Genomic DNA, 22777 nt, shown 5'->3' on the forward strand with positions numbered 1-22777 from the left:
CCCAATCCCCCCACTTCCTCAAACAGCGGCCAGTCCTTACTTTCTGGCGGCGTCTTCGGCCATCCGGACGGCCCAGAGCTGCTCCTCTGGGTCTAAGCTGAGCAGCAATGTCTCCCACTGCTCGGCCGTAGTTATGATGCGTGTGTTAGTGCGGGAGGTGTTGGTGGATGAGGCTTTGGTTTTTCAAGCACATCAATGTTGGCACACAGCATTTGTTGCAACATTGGTAATCACGCATTTCAGAGGTGTTTTTCTTTATCGATGTCAATGTCCGATGCTTTCTGCGTTCACATGGGATAGCCTTCCAAGGCCACAATATGAAAGCTAACCGTCGGCACGCTGGTCCCGGTCCTCTATCGAGTGTGTGGTCATGACTGCAGTGGAAAGTCTTTCGTGATAAACGCGAAACTAATTTATTTTCAGCTTAAAGGAACAATATTATGAACACAACACACCTAAAACATACTTCTTCTACAACAGACTTTCCCTCTTGGAAAAGTCGCACTTTACACTGGTTTGCTGTAATATATATTTACAAAACAGAAACATTCATCTTCAGCTAGGACGCCTTTCCAACATGAACATTGAAGTTTAAAACATCATCTCGAATGGACTTTTCAATCTGGAGAAGCCAAATGCAAAATACATCATTCAATAAACCTTTACAAAAAAGAAAAGCATTCACAGAACCAGTAGCAGCAATAAACATAACTCTATTTAAATAGAAACTATGAACACTCGCGCATATGCAAAAAACTTCACCTATGTCAAATGTCAACTTGCTGCAACAGGGCTACAATTGTCTAAAGAAGGTGTAGACATCGCAAGCCTTGCAAAAAAAAAAAGGAAAGAAAAACACATTTGCCCATCTCTTGCTCAAAACGACACAAAAAAGCAAGTATTGCACATGACAATTATTACACGTGCATGGCACTCAGTTCAAGAGTCCTAAAAATAACAGTACAACAAACAGAAATGGAATCTATGATGGCATTACAAGAACTGCCAGCAAACTCTGCCTATTTTCCAACGGCTGCACCCATTAGCGCAGCGGCAGTCTGCCTTAAGGTTGATGTATTTTGTAAACATTGTTCTCTCAAAACAGAACTCTCCTTCGAGTAGAGAGGACAGTTTGAAAGAATGCTAAAAGTGCCGGCATATGGCAGCACTTTGGCGCCCGACCTAGAGTTACTGTATATGCTACCACAGGTAGCAGAGTTGCGCGTAGGTCCGCCATCTTGCCTGGCAAGCAACCAAATCTATGCGGCGAAGCCGCACTCCGTTTTTGCAGGCGGCATGCCTACCGTATCGTCGATCGACCGTTGGTGGTTTTGCATCGCTTTTGGACTGCTTGTCCGCCTAATCGAAAACAAAGCGCATCGAAACAGCTGACTGCATAAGATCGTCAAGAAAAAGGCGCCGAGATCGGCCCCCACCGAAGCTTCGGCCTAGCGTATCCGCAGAGTCCGTCTGCACGCTCTCGGCGCGCCTAGGCTCAGGAATCAACAAGTCTAACACGGATAAATCACTCTATATTTCAGCTTTCGCATCGGTGTTCTTAAATAAACCATTTTTTTCATGTTTACAGTGCCAGCACAAGTAGCGATGAGCGCCGATGTGACGCGTCATAAACACAGGTATATATGTGCTGTCGCGGAAGGCTCCCGGCACTAGCCTGCGCTTCTCTGACGAAGATATATGACTAGACAGACGTGTCGACTGAAAGGCATTACTGAACTAAGAAAACGTGCATATCCTTCGCGTGAAGAACAAGAAACAGCTATCCAAATCAGTAGTAACAGCCCATACAGCGTCCCGGGTCGGCGGTTCATTTAGAACTTTTTTCAATGTTAAAATGCCAGCGGCAAGTGAAAATTGATGTTGTGGCACTTCCGAGCATGCTGCTGTATACGGACAGCAATATTTTCTTTGTGGTACAGGCGTGAGTTTCGTATGCAGGGCGATAGCGCATCTACCATGACTGAGCGAGACATCTCTGAAACTAAAACTGCTTCTCGATCGTTGACATGGCATATTATCCAATTACGTTCTCTTCCTGGCATGGTGCAGTGGTTAAATACCGGGCTAAATACCGGGCTTGGGATCTGTAGGTCCGACGATCGAATCCTGGTCGGAGCTTTCTTTCATATTTTATTTTTTTATTGCACCAAATCGCTTTCTGTTCTTTGTATTCCAACAAAATATATACGGTGTCCAGGCACCGCGTATTTAACGCGGTAGAGTTATTTTTCGCACCAGTACCCAGTGCCTCTGAGTACGCCGCGCCTGCCCAGCATGCAGCGCGCGGCACTGGGCCCATAATCCGGCGCTGCACTGAACACTGGATAATGGGTACTCGGCTTTGCATTAGAGATACCTGCTTATGTGCCAAAGCTCTCAACGTGTAGGCAGTCTAAAACATTACTGGCGAATCAATGACCAGCCATTAGTAGTTCGACACTAGCTGGTACCCCATTAGACTTGCTGTAGAAACGTGCCCACCAACTAGCAGGCACTGGATATCAGCCACACCTGCAAGTGCCACTTCATTATGTGCCTTTTCACTGCAGGGATATTGCAAAAGTAACCTTCTCTGGTAGTGTGGTGAAGGTTTTTCTTTCACAGGATTGACATAGCTATATAGCTAGCTCTTCCGCAGCTAACCCGCACGCGAACAGCGAACGCCAAGGTCGGCCGGATTCGCTTTGAATTTGACTGGCGATAACTTGTGTCAATCCAGTTTACTGCAGCGCGGCGTCGGGAAATACAAAAATTGGCCCCAGCGTCTGCTTCTCCGCAATGCACGGTTGCTTGACTACCACGTGATGACGCTCTGCCAATAGAGGCGCTCGCGGCGTGATAAAACAGACGCGCAACTCTGCTACCTGTGGTAGCATATACAGTAACTCTAGCCCGACCATCCGAGCTTTGAATGAGACAGAACGTCCACCACAAAGTCGCTTAACTGCCAGCATGAGTACTTGCCAGGTTGCAGTGACCACATAGTGCGGCAAGACATTGAACTGTGCGCATTATGATGTTCAAATAATGCGTGACCCAGTTTAGAGATTATCTTTCTCCCGATAGTCTTGAAGTGTCTTGCAAGATGCGGGCGTGCCGCTCCATGACAAATGCAGCAGTCGATGCTTAAGAAGCAGTGCTGAGTGCAGTGTTAATATAGCACTGCCTCGTGGATTTGAAACATTGCAGCGCCGTCCCCATAAACATGTCTACCAAAAGACCACTTTCAGTTGCTTGTCAACGTTGCCAATGTAGTCTACAGCCCATTGTTCGACCTTTCTTTAACGTGCCCCTAGAATGCTGTACTGAATGGAGAATCGATGCACACACACGAAAACAAAATGAAATTTCTGTAAAGATCACACCGCTACTTGTCCCTGACACTCTTTCTGCACCCATACACTCTTTGTGGAACAATCACAAGTCGCCTGCCAATTCTAATCCACAGTGCATCCTTCTTTTTGTACGCACATACAAAGGAAAGAAGTTCCCGTAAAGATCACGTCACAGGTGCCCATAAATCAAGTCTGTGGTGGCCGGTCATCGCGCTTCACTGTCACAAATTCCGGTACCCAGAGGCACAGGTCGCGCCACAGGTGGATCACGTTGGCACCGTCATTCGTTGCGGGAGAGCATTGGGTCACACCAAGGAGCAGCACGACGAGGGTGCTCACCAGGGTGGCGCTGACCCCTTTGCCGTTTCAATTTCTACCATTGCAGAAACGAATGAGTCGAAACTTATCACTCCAGTCCCCTGGGAGCATCTGTAGAAAGTAGTTTCAGTGCTTCTGGCCGGCTGTGGCACGTGGAGCTTAGAAAACGCCTCCAAAACTTCCTGGCCATTGAGTTGGTTCGCCTTACTGCAAGATTAAGAGAGTTATGAAGAACAATGCCCCTTCTTTACTTGTTCTAATTGGCACATATTCCAGAATTCAGACACGTTTCACCAATGCTAAACACACATGAGATAAAGGCCTAGAGTGAACGGGACACGATATACAACTTCAAGAAATTCTTTGCATTGTAGAACACGAAGAATTCATGGGATGCATAGACTGTAGAAACAAAGAAGCAGTGTCAATTTATTTTTTCATAGAGATGAGCAATTGAAATAAGTCGCATTATTCTCCAGATCTCCAGAAAGGAATTTTTTAGGGAGCCAGCGGCAGGGTGTTTACACACGTACATCGCATTTTTTGAAATAAAAACCTCGTCTAATATTTGTCAGCATGTCTCCATCTGAGCACAGGAGTGTCATGAAATAGTGGGGCGCAAGAGCACATAAAGCGATTATTGTTGTTCAGTGTTCCCATGGCAAATCATTCAATCACCAAGCCACTTTGCAGGTATAGCACTGCAAACTGCCCAAACATGCTTCTGTTGCAGTTTTAGAAGTCTGTGCTGCACCCCGAGTTTAGATCAAACAGGGCATGATATTTATGGTATTAGTTCATTGCAAAGATCATTACCTTGCTCTCGTGAAACAACTCCCAATGGACATGACATTCCTGCCTTCGACTGCGTGTCATTCCTCGACATCAAATTATATTCCCAACTTTCCCATCACATTGCACTGAACAAAAAAACTGAATTTAGCATAAGAGCCCTACTGAAATAATTTGTGCTTTTTCCAAAAAGCACTATTATTCTTCGTTTTAATTCATAGTCACATTTATGGTATTGCTTCCTGGGGTAACACTTTCACTGGCATCTTTCCTGTATTCAACACAACATCAGGCCATTCGCATTATAACCCGGAGCCATTTTTCCTCTAATGCCTCTCGAGAATTACGTGCAAACCAGATTCTAAAACTAGTTACTAAAAAACGAGTTGCCTATGACCTCATATGTTTTGAACCACTTGTTAATCCCAATAAGGTAAGGTTTGTATCACAAGGTAATTTTCTATTACCCTTATGTGAGACTAATTACAGAATAATAGAATCCTCTTCTGCCTCAATTCAGCATTAGAATGTTAGATCATCATCTACCCTATGTTCATTTCAGGATCAACTAAAGAATTATTTGCTTTCTGATTAACCTTGCGTTAATGTAATTTTGCTAACGTGATTAGTGTACCTGTTTTCTTTGCACTGCTTTGCCTTCTCACTACATTTTCATTATTTCCTTTTTCTATCTTCATTTTTTCTGCTTTTATTATTGTGACAATTCATCAAGGGTTTCGCTGCATTACTCATTGCAAGAAAATATATGAACGAATAATAAACTGAACGCCCTGACATCATTCGGAAATGGCAGTTTCGAGAGCAAACATTTTAAGCCAGATGCCCACGTGAGCATCCCCACTGCATTCATCGCGTGATGTGCAGGTCAGCTGAACATATCGCACTGTCTTCTTGAAATAACTAAGTTTATGTCTATTATGGTGCACACTAAGACTTCAGAGTAGTGCCGCTGAATTTCATTTCTGTGCTCAAATTCTGCCCTTAAACATTTCCCTTTAAAATATTACATTGAGAATGCTGTGCAATGGGACACTGGCTACTCCAAGCATGTCTACAGTCATGTTTATCACATTCGTTTCCATCAATTTCACTCGGAGCAAGCCCCATCGTGCTGAAAGCTGTTTCATCTGAAGTAACAAAAAAGAAAACATATTGCACGAAACTGCAGGAAGAAATACAATGTATGTGTAATGAAACATTTTTTTTTCCTTATGTACCACCACTCCCAGTGCCCACGTCTAAAAAGATTTTGCTACGTAAATAGTTAATCTAAGCCCCTCCAATGAATTTAAAAGTGTGTTTCACTTTCGTATGTATGAGATTCATATGCACGGGATGCATATACATGATATAACGAGATGCATATATTTATCTACGAAAATATGTACGTATATTATGTATACAATATTATGGTGCCAGGCTAGAGCACACTAGCTCAGGCTGACCACTCTGCCTTCCTTCAAATAAACTCTTTGCCACTGCTCTCAACCATGTTTAAAAGGCATATCATGATGACTTCTTCCACATAACTGTCGGAAATGAAAGATCCCTTAACCATTTCAGTCACGTGTCGTGCCCTTCCAGACATGCAAAAATATTCCTTCTTGGCAGATGTTCAAATGGTAATGCTTGGCATGCTTGTACATACTTGCCCTATATTTTGTAACACTCATCGGGAACTTTTCAACTACTGCATTTTGCTGCCTCTGTGTACGAGCATAGCACTTTTTATTGCCAAATTTGAAGGAGTCAACACATGCTTTTTGCCCTGCAAGGCATCCGACACTGTAGCAATTATTTCTCCATGTACATCTTACAGAAAGAAAACTTGCATTAGTTCAGTAAATCTGAAGATAGCTTTAATGTCGATGGTGAATATACTTTGCACTTGGAGGACAAGCGAACATCCTTGGATGCATAAGGAATTACGAAAGGTTCGTGCGAAAAAATGACTTCTTGAATGTTCACACAAATTCTCCTTCTGCAGGGTGTACAACATGCCCATATAGTTTTGACCAGAATGCCAAAACAGTGGGCAATATTGTTTCTGAAAAGGGCTAATCCTTATCTGGCCCTTGGCACCAGGGCAAATCTAGAATGTAGCGATTGGAGCAAAATGTTTGGAGAGCCGCAAAGGAGAGAAAGAGACGCATTGGATACCATTGTTCTAACCCTGTCAGGTTTTGTTGCAAAAAGAAGGAAAAGAAGAGAAATTATCTGTCTCCGTGAAACTTAACGCTTGTTTCCGCCACATCTCCACTGTACGAAACAAGTACAGGCACTGCTTGTAATTGAGCCCACAACGGCTGGCCGTGATGCCAGCATCTACTTTAACCAACTTTTGCAAAGTTGTCAACGAAATCCTGCACCAGGGACTCTCCTGCATGAATTCTGCAAGGCGTTCCAGATTTAACAAGGCAGCCCTCCCACCACGTCTCAAGAATCGCTCTGCAAGGACTTCTTCGGCAACTGGATCTGCAAAATGATTTAAGGCCACAAATTAGACATCACTCTTTGAGCAAACCAGACAGCGCTGCATGTCTGAATCAGCAGAACATGTCTACACAAATAACTTGAATATCTGGATTGCTCGAAATAATAACATTGGTAAATATTAGTAGTCACTGCCTGCATGCCTGCACTTGATTACTTAGTTATGATAAGATTACAGAGACTGGTAGGCAGGACAAACATGCAACAAAGTAATGAATCTAGACATGACAAGCCAGCCACAAACACAATCGGATATCACCTTAAAGTTTGCAGTCATGAAAAAAATACATGAACAGTAAAAAAGAAACCATTCGCACATGCTTTAGGAAAGGTGGCACCAGCCTAGAAGGTCAGGTCAGAAGTGAGCTGGCCGCTTTCAATTGCAAGCAAAAAATGACTAAGAAAATGACAGAGTTACAACTTATCAATTGATTGATTGAAAAACCTTCAGTGCTAAAAGTCTTCATAGTGGGCACCCCTGGTCCAGGGCGCAAGCAGCTTCCACTGCCTGGCAATCTCACTCAACCAGTTTCAATTCAGGGTTTTACATGCCGAAAGCACAATCTGAACTTGAGGCATGCCGTGGTGGGGGACTCCGTGTTAATTTGGAACACCTCAGGTTCTTTAACACGCATGCAAGGCACAGTACACAGGCATTCTTGCATTTCGCTCCCATCGAAATGCCACCACCACAGCTGAGATTCGATCCCGTGACTTCGTGCTTAGTAGTGTAGTGCCAAAGCTACTAAGCAACTACGGCAGATGTGCTCGACCAGTTGGAGGTGATTTTCCAATTTATAGCTGGACAGTGCAGCCTCCCACAGTTCTGTGTTTGGAAATGTATCTAGAAACAATTTCTGATGAGTTGAGTATACTTCTTTGGTTCATTGAATACATTTATTTTTTTCCCTAAATATAACAATTCTTGCTTTTACAACATTTACATGCAAGCAATATATTTAAGACCGTTCATATTACCTTTCAAGTGCGTGATTTGCGGTGTGTGCAATGACATCTAGATCATTATCGGAAGAGGACATGCTTATGTCATCCACGTCGATTATCAATTTTGCACATAGATGTGTACTATATCATTATTATAAATGTTACAAAGAAAAGGGCCTAATATACTGCCCGTAGCAATACCACATTAACTGCCTACAATTCTGGCAGGAAAACATTAATGCTGACAGCCTGTCCCTAGTTCTTCGACCTTAGTAAAACTACATTATCTCGAAAATCACACCAGTCAAGTTTCCTGATTAAGAGGTTGTAATCGAGGAAATCAAAAGCCTTTGTGAGATCCACAAATATACCTATTATTTCATTGTGTTCAAGTCTCAAGATTTATTCTTTCTGTTCTAGCACTGCAGATTCTGTTGAAACATGCTGTCAGAAGCTGTATTGAGTATTTGTCACGATATATTCTTTCTCGAATTTACTCTAATGATGATATATATCTTTTGAACATTTTTTTAGAAAAGTGAGAGTACAAATATGGGTTTGTAGTTTTCTAGATTATCTTTGTCACTTTTTTTAAAAGATCACAGAAACACAAACAATTTGCATTTTTGAAGGGAATTAAAACTGCTTGAGCGGTGTATTGATTAAACATTTGTGTTAAGCTTAGCATAATAAGGTCAAAAACAAATTTTATAGGTTTCAGTTGTGGGGATGCGTGACTCTCACGCCTCCCCTGAGATCTAGTTTTCCCGCATGGCGCGTCTCCTGTGATCCGGCTTCGGCGCGTGGCCTGCGTGATGCCCGCGGCGGTTGTGTGGTTGGGGCGCAGTGCGAGAGATGGCGCGAGTGTTGCGCTGCTAACGCCGCCGACAGGCGATGTTACTTGGGCGCCGAAAGGAAGGCGTTTGGGCTGTTGGGTTCGAGACAGGAAGCGGGACGGCCGTGCCGCACGTGCAGCGACCCTCTTGCCCGGCGGGTCGGCGCGCGGCAGGGACGTATCCCGCGTGCGCGCCGACCCATGCTTCTGCGAGACCGCCTCGCGTGGCCGCCCTCGAACGCGCCACGATTCGCGTGACCATACACGCGAACGACCAGGCCTTGGGATCCAGCATGGGGCGAACATATTCGCTCGCTTCCGGTCGCGGTGAGTCAGACTTCTAGATTTGTCGCGCGCCCATCGGCATGTTTTGTGGATAGCAGCTCGGCTAGCAGGCACTGATTTATGAAAGGTGCAATAAATGCCCTTGTGATTGTTTGCACTACTGTGTTGGCGTTCCTTTGTCCCAAGAGTACGGGTGTGAGAGACCCCACATCTGGCTGCCCAACGTGGACCTCTTGGGACATCGGACGATAGTTTTAACAGTTTTGCTTCGTTCAAGACCTTTGTTTGAACCGAAGCGTAGGCCTAGCGTGAATTTTGATCGCTAGCGTCGGCGGCGTGCTTTCTTGAGCGAGGTGATGGTGGCTGTAGTGTGTTTGTACATTTCAACATGCTAAGCCTTTTCGCAAGTTTTTTTTTTATTGAAATTCGTCAGTACGAGAGCCACGTGGTCTGCATCCTGGGAGAGCGAGGCTGAGCGCCCGCAGAGCAGTGGCAAGCCTGAAGCGAGTGAGTACGGAAGCCTCGTGGGTGGTCCGAATTTCTTATGTAAATAGCTTCTTCTATCTCTTTGACTCTGATGAAGTCGCGGCTCTGGGAGCCGGGTGGCCGCGGGCCACGGGTGCCACTACGGGCTGACTGGTATTGCGGCCTGGCACCGGGCGCTCCGACACCGTCTGGGACGGTGGGCGCCGTCAACTCGGATGCTTTGTGCACCGAGCGGAGTAGGACCACCTCACAGAGCTAACGTCTCCTCGCTGCTGCCTGTTTTGCGCCCATTTGGGTGTTGTTTTTGGATGCCGGTTGTTGTTAGGGTAGCGACGATTTAGGCCTAAGACTTTACGAAGCTGCCTGTCGCACGTGGAGGGACACAACCTGGTGGACCGTGGCGTTGAGGTGTTGCAATTCGCTTCCCTCATTCTATTTAGCCTCGCACGAATTGAAATTACTCGTTCGACTCAAGAAAGCTAGCTTCGTTCACGTGAACTTAGCATCTGAGTAGCTGCCCGATCTTTTGCTAGCCGAGTTGAACATCGTACCACGTGGGCGATGCGCATGCATAATTCCTCTCCCTTGCACTACTTTAGTGTTTGCCGAGTGTGTTGAGTTTACGCAGCGTGATTGGAGTCACCCCTGGTTTTCTGTCACCTGCACATCGTCTGCGCTGCTGCCCCGGACTACGACCGAGCCACCCCGGGCGATGGTGATGCTGTGGCCAGTTCGGCGCAGCGACTTCGGCGGCCTCCTGTATCCAGCTCACAACCCTCGGCGGCGGACAAAAGAGCCGGCAGTCACCGACAGCTACGGCGGCTCTTCCCAGCAGGGCGCGTCGGCGCGAGCGACGCTTGCTCGTACCGACTACAGCGTCGTCGTTTCCGAAGTCCTGGCCTGGCATCGTGCCGTCGAGTCTGCAAAGCTGCCGCTGTGACCGGCGGACGCCAGCGGTGCACCCAAGGACAATGTCGGCTCGCATGTTATGGACAGCGTGCGGACATTTCTTCGGCGCGACCACTGTTTAATGTTCTACCTTGTTTGCGAAGCACAGTTTGATGTTAGACCGTGTCACATGTCTCGCCGGAATATGTAGTGATTTAAGGTTGGGGGGATGTGGGGATGCGTGACTCTCACGCCTCCCCTGAGATCTAGTTTTCCCGCATGGCACGTCTCCTGTGATCCGGCTTCGGCGCGTGGCATGCGTGATGTTCGCGGCGGTTGTGTGGTTGGGGCGCAGTGCGAGAGATGGCGCGAGTGTTGCGCTGCTAACGCCGCCGACAGGCGAGGTTACTTGGGCGCCGAAAGGAAGGCGTTTGGGCTGTTGGGTTCGAGACAGGAAGCGAGACGGCCGTGCCGCACGTGCAGCGACCCTCTTGCCCGGCGGGTCGGCGCGCGGCAGGGACGTATCCCGCGTGCGCGCCGACCCATGCTTCTGCGAGACCGCCTCGCGTGGCCGCCCTCGAACGCGCCATGATTCGCGTGACCATACACGCGAACGACCAGGCCTTGGGATCCAGCATGGGGCGAACATATTCGCTCGCTTCCGGTCGCGGTGAGTCAGACTTCTAGATTTGTCGCGCGCCCATCGGCATGTTTTGTGGATAGCAGCTCGGCTAGCAGGCACTGATTTATGAAAGGTGCAATAAATGCCCTTGTGCTTGTTTGCACTACTGTGTTGGCGTTCCTTTGTCCCAAGAGTACGGGTGTGAGAGACCCCACACAGTTGGAGGCCATTAATATCTCGGAAACAGGTATTTCATTGTTGAAATACATTTATCACTTCATTATCATTTACCCGGTCTAGGAAAATCGTCCTTTCTGCTGGAATGACACCACCAAGGTCATTATACATGCTTATGCCACTAGAAAGACTTACAAAGACTTGTATAAGTTTATTGGCTAATGCTTGTCTTCATATCTCTGCACTGTTCACTTTGATACGGTTAAGCTCAGTGGAGTCTTTATGCATGATCATATGGCATAACTTTTTTACATGACTGTGCATGCATCACTTGAAGCAAACTGATTAGTACAATAATGTGTTCTTGCTTCTTGAAACTCTTTATTCAGACAGCAGCAATAAGATTTAAAAGCTTGCTTATTTATTTGGTTGTCTTGTTTATAAAAAGGATGATATAGCTTGGTTTTTTCCGTTTATTTAAATTAGCTAAAAGGTCACATGTAATTTATGGCTCTCAGGTGTGGTGCTCACATTTTATATTTTTTGTTGGAAAACATTTATTGGTAATACAAGGAAGAGATTACAAAAAACATTCGTAGGGTTTATTTCGGTCTTTTCATTAAGTTTCGTGTTCAATTTTGAGTTTGTAGGGCATTTCCAAGTTTCACTATATCTTTTTCAGTTATGCCTTGTACTTTTCAAGAAATGAAGCGCCAACGGTGACAGCACTCCAAGAAAGCGCCTTGTCCCGTCTTTGTTCCATCCTGTCATTGTTCCTTCTTAGTGTGCTGTTACTCTTGGCGCTTCATCTTTTGAAAGCTGCGCATCAGCTAGCCCCTCCAACGTTTTCTACTGCATCCCTTTTTACATAATACGATAACTCAAAGATAAATTTTTTAATGCAGCTATTTGGAGGACGATAGCAGACACCAAAGAGAACATCTTTCAGATGCATACAGATAGGATTCTATAGTCATTTGTGGATACTATGTAGGCAGATATTAATTCGGGCTGATATTCTTTATAAGAGCATTCAAACATCACCACCTCGACCAGTGAGACAATCGAGAATGTTCTGAAATTTCGGGAAATGACAGACGTCAGAATATCATGTCTAACTTTTGAAATAACACACCTAACTGCATCTCTATTTCTCATTGAGACTTGAGGTGCACTTAGGATTTACTGAAGTCTGAGCCAAGATGACTTCTAGTTATCAGGTATTGCATATGGTGTTTCAGATGCAGGAAATGTGATCCAGCAAACAGAAGCCGATTGTTTCAAGAACTGAGCTTACTTGCACTTATTAAGGTTTCACTGGAGATCCATCGGCTTTCTTTAGTAGTATTTCCGCATTGCTGTGCAACACATTACTTAAACCTTTGTGTTTTGGCACATCCTTTAGCTTATTTCAGCGGCGCTTTTTTTTTCTCTTAGGTTTTCCAGAACATGCACTTCCTTATATGCCTATTTGAAGTTTCTGTTTATCCGCCACAGGTCTCAGGTGTTCTGCTTTGCAAAATGGCACATTATGGCAGTAATCTTATCACATGCTGATGGTAATCGTTGCATTGCGGCCGCGTCATGATCAGTGAATGGTGGCACAGCAATCTTTGGAGCAATTGCATTTACTTTAGCCAGAAGGCCTTTGTTTTTGGCTTGCTTTAAGCCATGAATTTCCATGTTTACACGTCGGTTATGCCACTCCAGCTCGCCAATCTCAAGGGCGAGCGCATCAGTACTCATTGCCTTAATTTCCAATTTTTACATCCTAGTTCTGAATTCCTTAATGTCATATTTGTGCTGCTCAACATGATTGAACAAGCCACATGGTCTTACATGAACTGTGCAGAATCCTGAATGCTGTCAACAATCTCTTTCAAGGAATTAGGACATCAATCTTTTGGCTAATTACCTCTAGCATAAGCCGCATATCTTGTATGTCCCATTCAGTGGACAGCTTTGTTGTCATACTTTCACTTGCTAAAATACAGCTCCCTGACACCCAGCATATTGCAGATATTTCCATCTTTCTTTTTATACTTTTTTGATCATAAGGTAACTTCTGACAGCACTGCCCAGCTTACTACATGATATTTAGCGCTGCATATAGTACAGGCTACACATTAATCTGCATTAACCACCTGCTGATTGCACTCGAGGCATTCAGAATCACTGGACATGGTAACACTCTTGGCAGCAGAAGCAGTGACAAAATGCCAGTGGGACTAAAGGGACATTATAAGGCAAATATTACGTCAACGTGGCCTGTCAGAAAACCATTCTAGAAACCTCGTAGTGCTTGTTTCGTGTCAAGAAAAAACGTAGTTTAAGAGAAAATTGAGTCTGATGGACCCGCATACCTTTTAGCGCCATTGAAATCATCCCCTCCCCAAGCGAGGAATGGTGACGTTGCACGCCCCATCAACACCCTCGCTTAGGGGCGGAGGGGGTAATGGCGAAGTCAGGCGCCGTTTAACTCACCGACTGCCATTGGTGAGTTCCATGAGCCAGCAAAACTAGTGCAGCACTAGGCAATAACGAAACTACTGAAAGGCGCAAGCACGGACATCACAGAGTCGTTCAAAAATGAAACTTTTTAGTGGGCCGCGTCGTTGTCAAGGCTAACACCCATAAACCATGAGCTACGTTTTTTTTTTTTTTGAAGATTGAATAGAAACTGTCTAGTAGCATTTTGTCCAGTCTTTTAATGCAACGCACTAATCTTTTCATTACGAGTGGTTGTCTTCTATAGTCACAGAATTTTAATGCGGAGTTCATACGTCACACTTGACCGTCTCGTCTCGGGCGAGTCTCAAATAGTGCCCTGCATTTGCATCAATTTCTCGATTACTAATGCGTTGTTCGCAATAATACTGATGCCTGAAATATTTTTCAGCATCGATCCCCTCCCTCGCCGCTGCCCCATGCCTCGTGCGTGAGGGGAGAGAGCGTGCTTCCTTTCCTCACTGGTGCATGCGAGAATGAGCCGCATTTGCCGGCTCACACTCACAAGCTTTACACGCTTTCACTCGCACATACAGCACAGGGCGCTGGGCGACGATTTTATCGCCGCTGTACTTTATACGGAACTTCACGGCGACGGCATTAATGCAAAAAAAAAAATTGATCGGTCCAGCGGTCTATATGAAAGTGTGTCTGCTTTTCATATCTATTTCAATATACAAATCCAAGTTGGCTCCAAGCTAAAGGTTGCTCTAAATGTAGCCCAATGGCTAGCAAAAAAAATTGGAGTAAAAAGAATGAAAAGCTTGCACTCACCCACGGGTACTGCCTTTAAGGACTTCGCACAGCTTTAGTCAAATCTGCAAGTCTGCACTAATCCATACTGGATTTCAGGACAGACGCACCTTCAATCACGTCTGCAAATTACAGAGATAATGTAAATACATCTCACGCGCTGTCTGCTCTATATATATAAACTCAAAAAATGCGAGTACACTTGATGGACAAAGAAACCTGCACCTCCCATTTTAGGAAAACAGACAGACAGAACCACTCCCCAAGTGATCGATTGGCTGCACTGTGCGACTGATTGGGCCTAATAATATCTGAGGGCTTTGACAGGAGTCGTGGTGGACAGATTCATACCAATTTTGGCTTACGATTATTTAGCTTTCGCACAAGTATATATGTATATGACCAATAAAGCTGTTCTACACACGGCACACGAGGAAAGTAGGTATAAGGAGTGCACGAATAGTAAATATTGACACAGAATCATATCCGAACCAAGCAGCGCCAGAAGCGAATCGAATATGGTCTAACACTGATTAGTTTTTTTTTAATACGAAGTAGCTTTTTTTCACCATTCCAATAAAACAATCTTCACACCCTAGTATGCCACATCCTAGTATGTTACCCAGGTTTTGTACTTTATTTTTTATTTTATTTTTATTGTCACTATAACCTTCACATTACAGAAGACGTCGCAAAATTGTTTGGTCCCATAGCCTGGCTGGCTAGTAATGGAACCTACTGTTCGTTGTAACTACGTAATTCGGCAAGTGGTTATCACAGGCGAACGCTGTGCACGAAAACGAGCTTCGTGTTTTTTTTTTTTTTTTTTTTTGGTGTTGCAAGGAACCGAGCGGGCCACGCCACTTCTACTAAGGCAAACCGCAAACGGTTGCTGGAAAGCGCCATGGCGTTAATATTGCGGTTTTCGTGACCCCTAAATAAACAAATGGCGCGCTGCTCCGTTGGCGACTTCAATCGAGTGCTGTTGCTGTGCATATTGGTATAAATGCTGAAAAACTTATGCTTTGAGCCTTAATGCCGTCAGTCAATCGGTAACCATGCGTTGCGCTGTTATCCACTGGACATTTTTTTTTTTTGAAATCCACTAACGATGTGCTTCAAATATTCACGAAGTGGCTGTTGATCGTGCAAACACGCAGCTTTTTTTTTTCAGTTCGTCTTTTTTTGCTTACGACTCGCGATGAGCAGCAACGATAGGACTGCGAAAGTCTTGCTTTTGAGCAATCAGGTTCAAGTTGGGTTTGGGCTCATGTCTACAATATAGCAAATTATACTAGAACTTGCTTTATGCAACGACAGTCGCCATTGCAACATTTCCTTTTCAATTTGTGCAAAGCGAATTTGTGTCAGCGTCAGTGTAAGTAGGAGGAAGTGTAACCTTCACTTCCCTGCATTCCTCGAGCACACAGATATCCACGGTAATGAGGGTTCGTCCCTTAATTACTCACAGCAGCCTCTTCTTTCCCATCTCTCCACCTGGTTGTTATACGCGCCACAAATTCATCGTCCGCTGTCGAAAGCAGGAACACTGCGCAGCTGCCATTGATTTGCAAGGCGTTTATCGTACATATTCTGAAGCACAGCGATTTCAGCCTGTGATGACACGTTAGCATGATTCCACCGAAGACGGTATATTCCCAAATCGTCCTTCGTCAGCCACGTCGTGCGTGCTGTATGGCGTTGCATGCGCGCTCGTTTGACGCTTTTAATGCGCAGGCATTCTTTGGCGAGCTATCAGCCCTGTCATAAGTGAAAAGTGTAATGCCTTGCATCGAAAATGCGTAATTTCCAAAGGTAAGACATTTATACGTTTTAATAAATACAGGTAATCGGTAGCTTTTAGGCGATGAGGAACAATTTGCTGATAGAGATACAAATAAGTGCCCATGGAGATACAGGCGCACATCCATAAAGATAGATACGTAGGGCTCCTTAGAAAATACATGGGGAACGTTATGGTAGAGTTTGGCCAACTGAAATTTGGGGGTTGGTGAACCTGGAATTTGGGGTTGGGTCAAATTGAAATGTGGTGGTGGACCAATTGAAATTTGGGTGGGAGCCAACTTGGAATTTGCAAGTGTGCCAACATGAAATATGTGGGTAGGTCAACATGAAATTCGAACCTGGGCCCCCTGAAATTTGGGGGTGGCCTTGCTTGAGATTTTGGGGTGGCCCAATATCCAATTTAACGCTGCTGAGCGTCCTTCGAGTGACGAACACTTCACGGGCAAGCGAGCCCGTTGAGACGCTTGGAGCGTCTTCGTTAGTCCTCGCCGAAGCGCAGTTGGAACACAGGCGAGAGATTGCATAGGCCCGATGTGCTTGCTCTACACGGGCGCTGTCACATACGGTAGCAAGGCAGCACACGCAGCGGTAGTGGTTTGTGAGAGTGGTGACCTGATCTCGCGCTGCGCCGTTAGAAAAAAACAAGTGTAACTGATGCAGAAGGAGTTGCCATTGCTCTAGCAATAACACAAAGCGGTACAAGGGTGATTGTTAGCGACTCTATAGAGCAGCCATTAGGAATTACGATAGGGGCAGGATCTCTGCTACAGCCGCCAAAATTCTGAGAAAAGGGCAAGTACCCGCAGAGAAAATCTCACCGATATAGACCCCGGCGCATCAGTGCCTGTGGAGGAACGAGAAGGCACACGTGTCCACATGAGGGCTCCTTTCCGCTCGATCTCCTCTGACTCGCCACTTCCGCAGGGGAGGAACCCCTCTCTACGGGTGACGAACTAAGAACACCCCGGGATATCGTTTCTCATGATAGGCTCGGTCGACCTATCCAGCGACGGATAAACAGCTCAGCAAAAAAAAAAATAGGAAGTAATGTGGAGGAAATTGCAAACCGGGGTGTTACTAAAGACTGAATGTACGGTAAATGGCATGCGGAAGTCTGTACTCGTTGATGTACGCACTGCAATAACATTGCAGATTTAGTACACATGGTCTGGGCCTGCCCTTCCTATAACAAGCCGAAAAATAAATGGAGAATGCTGGGAGACCTTATTACTCAACCACGAATAGGAAGAGCAACGTAAAGTCATCGGTCTCGCCCCGACCGCCGCCGCCGCCGAGTCCCAAGGGGTTCCGGCCGACGGCTAGAGGGATGAATGAAAGTTGAGGCTGAAGCCTTCTCACCCCCTCATCTGTCATTTTTGACGGGCGCAAATAAAAGCTATCTCTCTCTCTCTCTCTTGCGTAGACAAGGAATACGCGCATAACACAGGCTTGCGACAGTGACAGCGAGGGGGTCTTTGTGACGTGGCGTCGCGGCGATGCGCTCTCCCCTCACGCAACGCTTCACACGCTTCTGAGGCAGCTGTGTTCCCTCTCGCCCACTCTACTCCGTCGAGGCGCGCTCGTGCCCGGACTTCCGGCTCAATCGGTGCGATTGCATTGAAGGGACCACATGCGGCGAGAAAATCTGACAATTGTCTACTAAAAGCCTACGCATTCTTTGCCACCGGAAATACCACAGATAGACGTGCATGAGCTAGGCGAGACAAGTAAGCAAAACTAAGCCAAACAAAATCACAGCCGACCTGAACAGTGCTTACGCAGTAGTAGGCAATTCTCAGAATTTGTCGCTTTTTACGTCTTCCAGTACCACCTCGCCACAACAAGAGCCGCGAGAGCACGGTCTCGCTAACACAGCGGAACAAAACGCGGACACTATCGACTCAGAAGTAGGGACTCAGTTTGACCTATTAAATTTTTAAAGCAAATGCTTTACCGGCCGCGAACTTGCGATTTCGCCGTGGCGGTGCTCCGAGGAGGCACATGACGTCACAACGCGCGCCTCGCTGCGGATATTTCTCTCTCTCTCTCTCTCTCTCTCTCTCGCTCGCTCCCTAGTCACTACTGCGCATGCGCCACTAGTAGCACTGCGCCACAGGTGTTCCGTAGCTGCGCAGCGCCGCGCCTCTCCGCCGCCGCCGTTTGGTATGACGTCGCATCGCGTTCCTCGTCGTTGCACTCGCCTCCAATCGCTTCGGCAGCTGCTTCGCATGCCTGATAACATATCGGAGGATTGAAAAATAGAGCTCGCGTACGCCGCAACCACAGCTGAGGTGGCAGTATGGACGGCGACAATTCTGTTAAGCAGGAGGAGGCCTGGAATCGACTTCCGAACAAGATGAAGAGGAAACGAATCGCCCAGGAAAGACGAACAGCGCGCCGAACGACTGGCTAAACGCCGCAGCGTAGCTAGACAACCAGACTAACCTGGACTTGCAATCAAGATTAACCAAGGCTAACCATGCTATGCCTTAGCTTTCGCTAGGTATATCTTGGCATAGCCAAGCTAAGCTACTGTCAATTTTTTTTTATTTCGAATTATTCATAATCAAGTTAAAACTAATTTGACTGTAACTCTGTCATCAGATCAACGCTCTGACACATCCGCAGTTTATACATACAGGCACTAGTTACAGGGAATGATGCATTCAAATATAGCTTTCTTCCGAGAGCGATTAAAGAATGGCATGAATTACTAAATTCAATGGTCATATCTCCCTCCGTCAGTGATTGTACGGCTCGTTCGGAAACTCTTGCGCTCTCAGATATGAGTACGTCTTAGCATGTATTTCTGTTTTTAGATGCGCATAAAACAAGTGTATTTTGTTTTTGTTCACTGCATGTGACTCTGTAGTTATACGTATTGCCACCGTACTGTCTCGTCACTTCTCGCTAGACATGTAGCAAATTTTGTATTGGCTCGTATTTTTTGCCACTCCAGCAAAGGCCCTTTCTTGGGCTGACGGTACAAATAAACAAAACATAAAAGAAAGTGCACGTGGGGAATTTGGATTTGTGATTACTGGCACATTGCGGCGTGGCGTTTTCAATGTTTCATTGCATTGCACAGTTCTGAAAGCTTGCAAGGAACGGAGAACACTAAATTGACTTGATGTTTTTTATTACAGCATCTTACATTCTTCCAGTTTTAGTCCCCAACAAAATCTGCTACTAAAAACTAAACCTGAAAGCGTGGCCACTAAGCCGCGGGTGACACGTGATGGCAATTTAAGTAATAGTATAATTAAAAAGTTGCCACTGAGTTAATGACAATTAAGGATGAAGAATTTATTCCCATTCATACTACGTCAATGAAGATGGTGAGAAAACAACCAACCGCTGGACCAGTGATTAGCGGTCAAGCTTGAGTGGGAATATAGCGTTCTGTTCGAGTAACAATTCTAGTTCGTCGTAGTAGATACAGAGACAATGAGAATGTAAAAATAACTGACGACGATTCGAATCTTCAAACAGCGTTCACGACACCAGAACGGCAACCGCCATTCACACACGCCCATCCTTCGACATCGGGAGTACTCTAAAAGCAATCACATGAATAATAAAATGTTGCTCTCCCCGACGTTTCTACTGCCAAATCTCATGATCCTCATCTAATATTTCACAAAAATGAAACATTCTTGTACACATCACCAACGACTGCGCGCGTACATCTATAAAGCATGCATACTGCTCCATGCAAGCACTGCATCACCGGTCATGCAATAAAGCACCCCCATTGTTCAAGCCATCACTAAAAGCACAGCCCGCAAGCTGAAGGGCGTCTTTAATTGTGCAGCGAAACTTAATCAATATATGAAAATTTGCAACAGTTAAAAGCAGCAGCATGTCCACATCATTTCCACTTAGCTGCAGCTGTCTCGCTTCAGGATAAGTAGAGTACAAATCCCCGCCCCTCTGAACAGCAAAAGCAGATCTCGCAGGCTATGCTTTAGCATACTACATGCGCCGGAAGTGATTACAAAACCGGAAAGACGTACGTCATGGCAGCCTTGCGTTTAGACGTTGCCTATTCACGTGGTGCAGCCCTAAGCCTCGCATCTGAACCTTGGGCGCCTGCCCTCGAACCCGCGACACTCAGAGCGGCGATATAAGCAGACTCGAGGTCTCCGTAAATACCACGCACGACATGCTCGGGATTGCAGTTCATCACGGCGGCGAGAGCGACAGAGAGTTGCGGTTGAATGGACGCCGCCGGAGCGTAAACAGCCATGTAGGGTAGCCCACGGTAGAGGCAAACGCAAACAACGTCGTGCCTCTGGGACGCCGGCACGGCGTCTGCGACCAAAATGCAGCCGAAGACAGCAGTTATCTCATCCTTCGCCACGGACGCCGTTTGGCGGCCCAGAATCTTCAGTGCGGACTCCAAGCGTCCGAGGAGCGTAAGCGCGTTCGACGACGCCACAGTGACGCTGAGGTGGAACAGCGTCCACGGACGGAGCACGCGCAACGGTGCCATCCAACAGTAGAACCAGGCAAGGCGATTGAGTCGTTCCCGTGGGACCGGACAGGCTTCCATCTGTCTGCGGACCACTTTGTTGATCCACATTGGACGCCATCCTTTCATCCGGGGAAGCCACGGCAATCTTTCTTCGTCGAGCTTGTGCAGCTGCGACTGTGGCACCACCGCCATGAGGTAGGACAGCGTGTCCATGTCAGTCGCTGTCATCTCGGAAGCTGCAAGCGGCCGAAGGCACTGGCCTAAATCTCGGCTTCCGTGGATGCGAGGAGGGCAGGCTGCCTGTTGTGCACCGTGGAAGAAGCAGAGTGAAACGTGTTGGATGGAAAGTGCGGACGTAGTCGGCGGTTATACTGGACTGTTGCACCGGTCTAGAATTTAAAAAAGCAAGAATAATATTTTCAAGCCTCTGTCGGGAAAGTGTTGCAGGTTCGCAATGCACCCGGCGCCGTATACACACGGTTTTATATGAAAAACGTGATTACAAAACCCCGCTTGTACCTTGTTTTTTTTTTTTATGACAATATGCGTGGTCGAGCGCATCTAGCACAAGCCGCGCATGGGCCCTGACACGTCTGCTCATGTGGGCGATACAAAGAAACGAAATCTGAAGAAAGGTAAAAACCCTGGTAAGAAAAGTGACGCTGCATCGGATAACCTTCGGATCGTGGGAACAACGAATCTGGCGCTTTCTGAAAACAGTCACGTATAAGATTTAGCCATGCCTGGCCCTCCGCTAATGCATACACATAGTTTATCGCACTTACCCTTCGCCCCCCCCCTGCCCAATAAATAATTCAATGGCATGCAGACCCATCTTAGCGCAATGACTACGTCGTAGCGGAAAAGTCACAAGACCAGGCGAAGCAGACAACCGTTCCCTGCAGCGGGTTGCAGCAGCAGTATAAAACGCCCGTATGCTGCGACATAGGTGTCCAGAAACCACAGCTGATTAAAACTACCCATTCAAACAGGCAAATTTAGTGACGCTTCGAGCAAGTGGACTTCGCCTTTAGTGTCACTCGCAGGTTGTTAGGCCTAAAGGTCTAGTGACGCTGTGTAGTGAACTTGCCCCCGAGTGTGTTCGACCAACGCACCTCTCTGTACTAAAGTGTGTGCAGCCTCGATAGCAGTGTTCCAACCAGAATTTCGGCCGGTGCTACACTCCCGTAACACAAGAAGGCAGAATCCTGCTGCACATTTGGTAACACGTGAAGTTATGCAATCGCGGTTGTTGTCGTCGTCGCTCGGTTTCTTCCGCTCGTCGTACCCGTCGTTGTGCCGCTTCTCACTTCCGCAGTTCCGGGTCACCCTGTCTTCGCCATTTCGCTCGAGCAGACGCATTGCCACGTCCACGTGGCGTACTTTCGCGGCCGTACTGGCGAGCCGCAAGAACATACGCGCTCCAACGTAAATATACCCGGTAGCGAAGCTTCCATAGGAGCCCATACGTTCAAAACATGACGGGTTCGTCGGCTGTTATGGACAGCCGACGAACCACATGCAGATTGCTTAGCGCCATCTGCATGTGGAGGGAACACTTCCGGTGGAAGAAAAAATAATGTGACGTCATATTCATTCAAAGCAGAAGTGACGTGATTTTGTTTTCCAAGGCGCGCAATTGATTTTGTTGGCCTGCCTTATGGAGCTATATATGCAAAACCTCGCCATCGACTTGATGGGCGTTTCGAGCTTTCAGCGCGGAAATCGACGCAGGAAAAGGCCTGCCGTGCGGTTGTAAATCACACCCCTGCACAGAACGTACTTTCTTTGGAGGCCGACGAAAGGTTTAGGTGTAATGCTGATCCTATCGTCGGATGCCAAGCCCGTCAGCCAGCGCAGTCGCACGAAAACAACTACACAATTATCTCGCGGTCGTAACTCCCTATTTTTGACTGAACAGCTTGAGAAGCGATGAAGCTACCCGCGTCACCAAATTCAGACAAACTTCGACAAGCAACAAAGCACAAAGTGTGAGGGGGGCGTATTTCAAGAGG

At 46.5% G+C, this 22777-nt stretch overlaps 1 long non-coding RNA gene across 1 annotated transcript; it reads right to left on the reverse strand.

Annotated features, from left to right (window-relative positions):
* Positions 1–395: 395 nt before the first annotated feature.
* On the reverse strand, positions 396–21236 carry LOC142564738 (uncharacterized). The gene is made up of 5 exons (XR_012824665.1): positions 20302–21236; positions 14501–14601; positions 6725–6962; positions 2919–3881; positions 396–1182 (listed from the first exon to the last, which is right to left on the reverse strand). It is a non-coding gene; the product is annotated as an uncharacterized LOC142564738 (long non-coding RNA).
* Positions 21237–22777: the final 1541 nt, after the last annotated feature.

This window comes from Dermacentor variabilis, chromosome 11 (genome assembly GCF_050947875.1).
Source record: "Dermacentor variabilis isolate Ectoservices chromosome 11, ASM5094787v1, whole genome shotgun sequence".
NCBI classification, from domain to species: Eukaryota; Metazoa; Arthropoda; class Arachnida; order Ixodida; family Ixodidae; genus Dermacentor; species Dermacentor variabilis.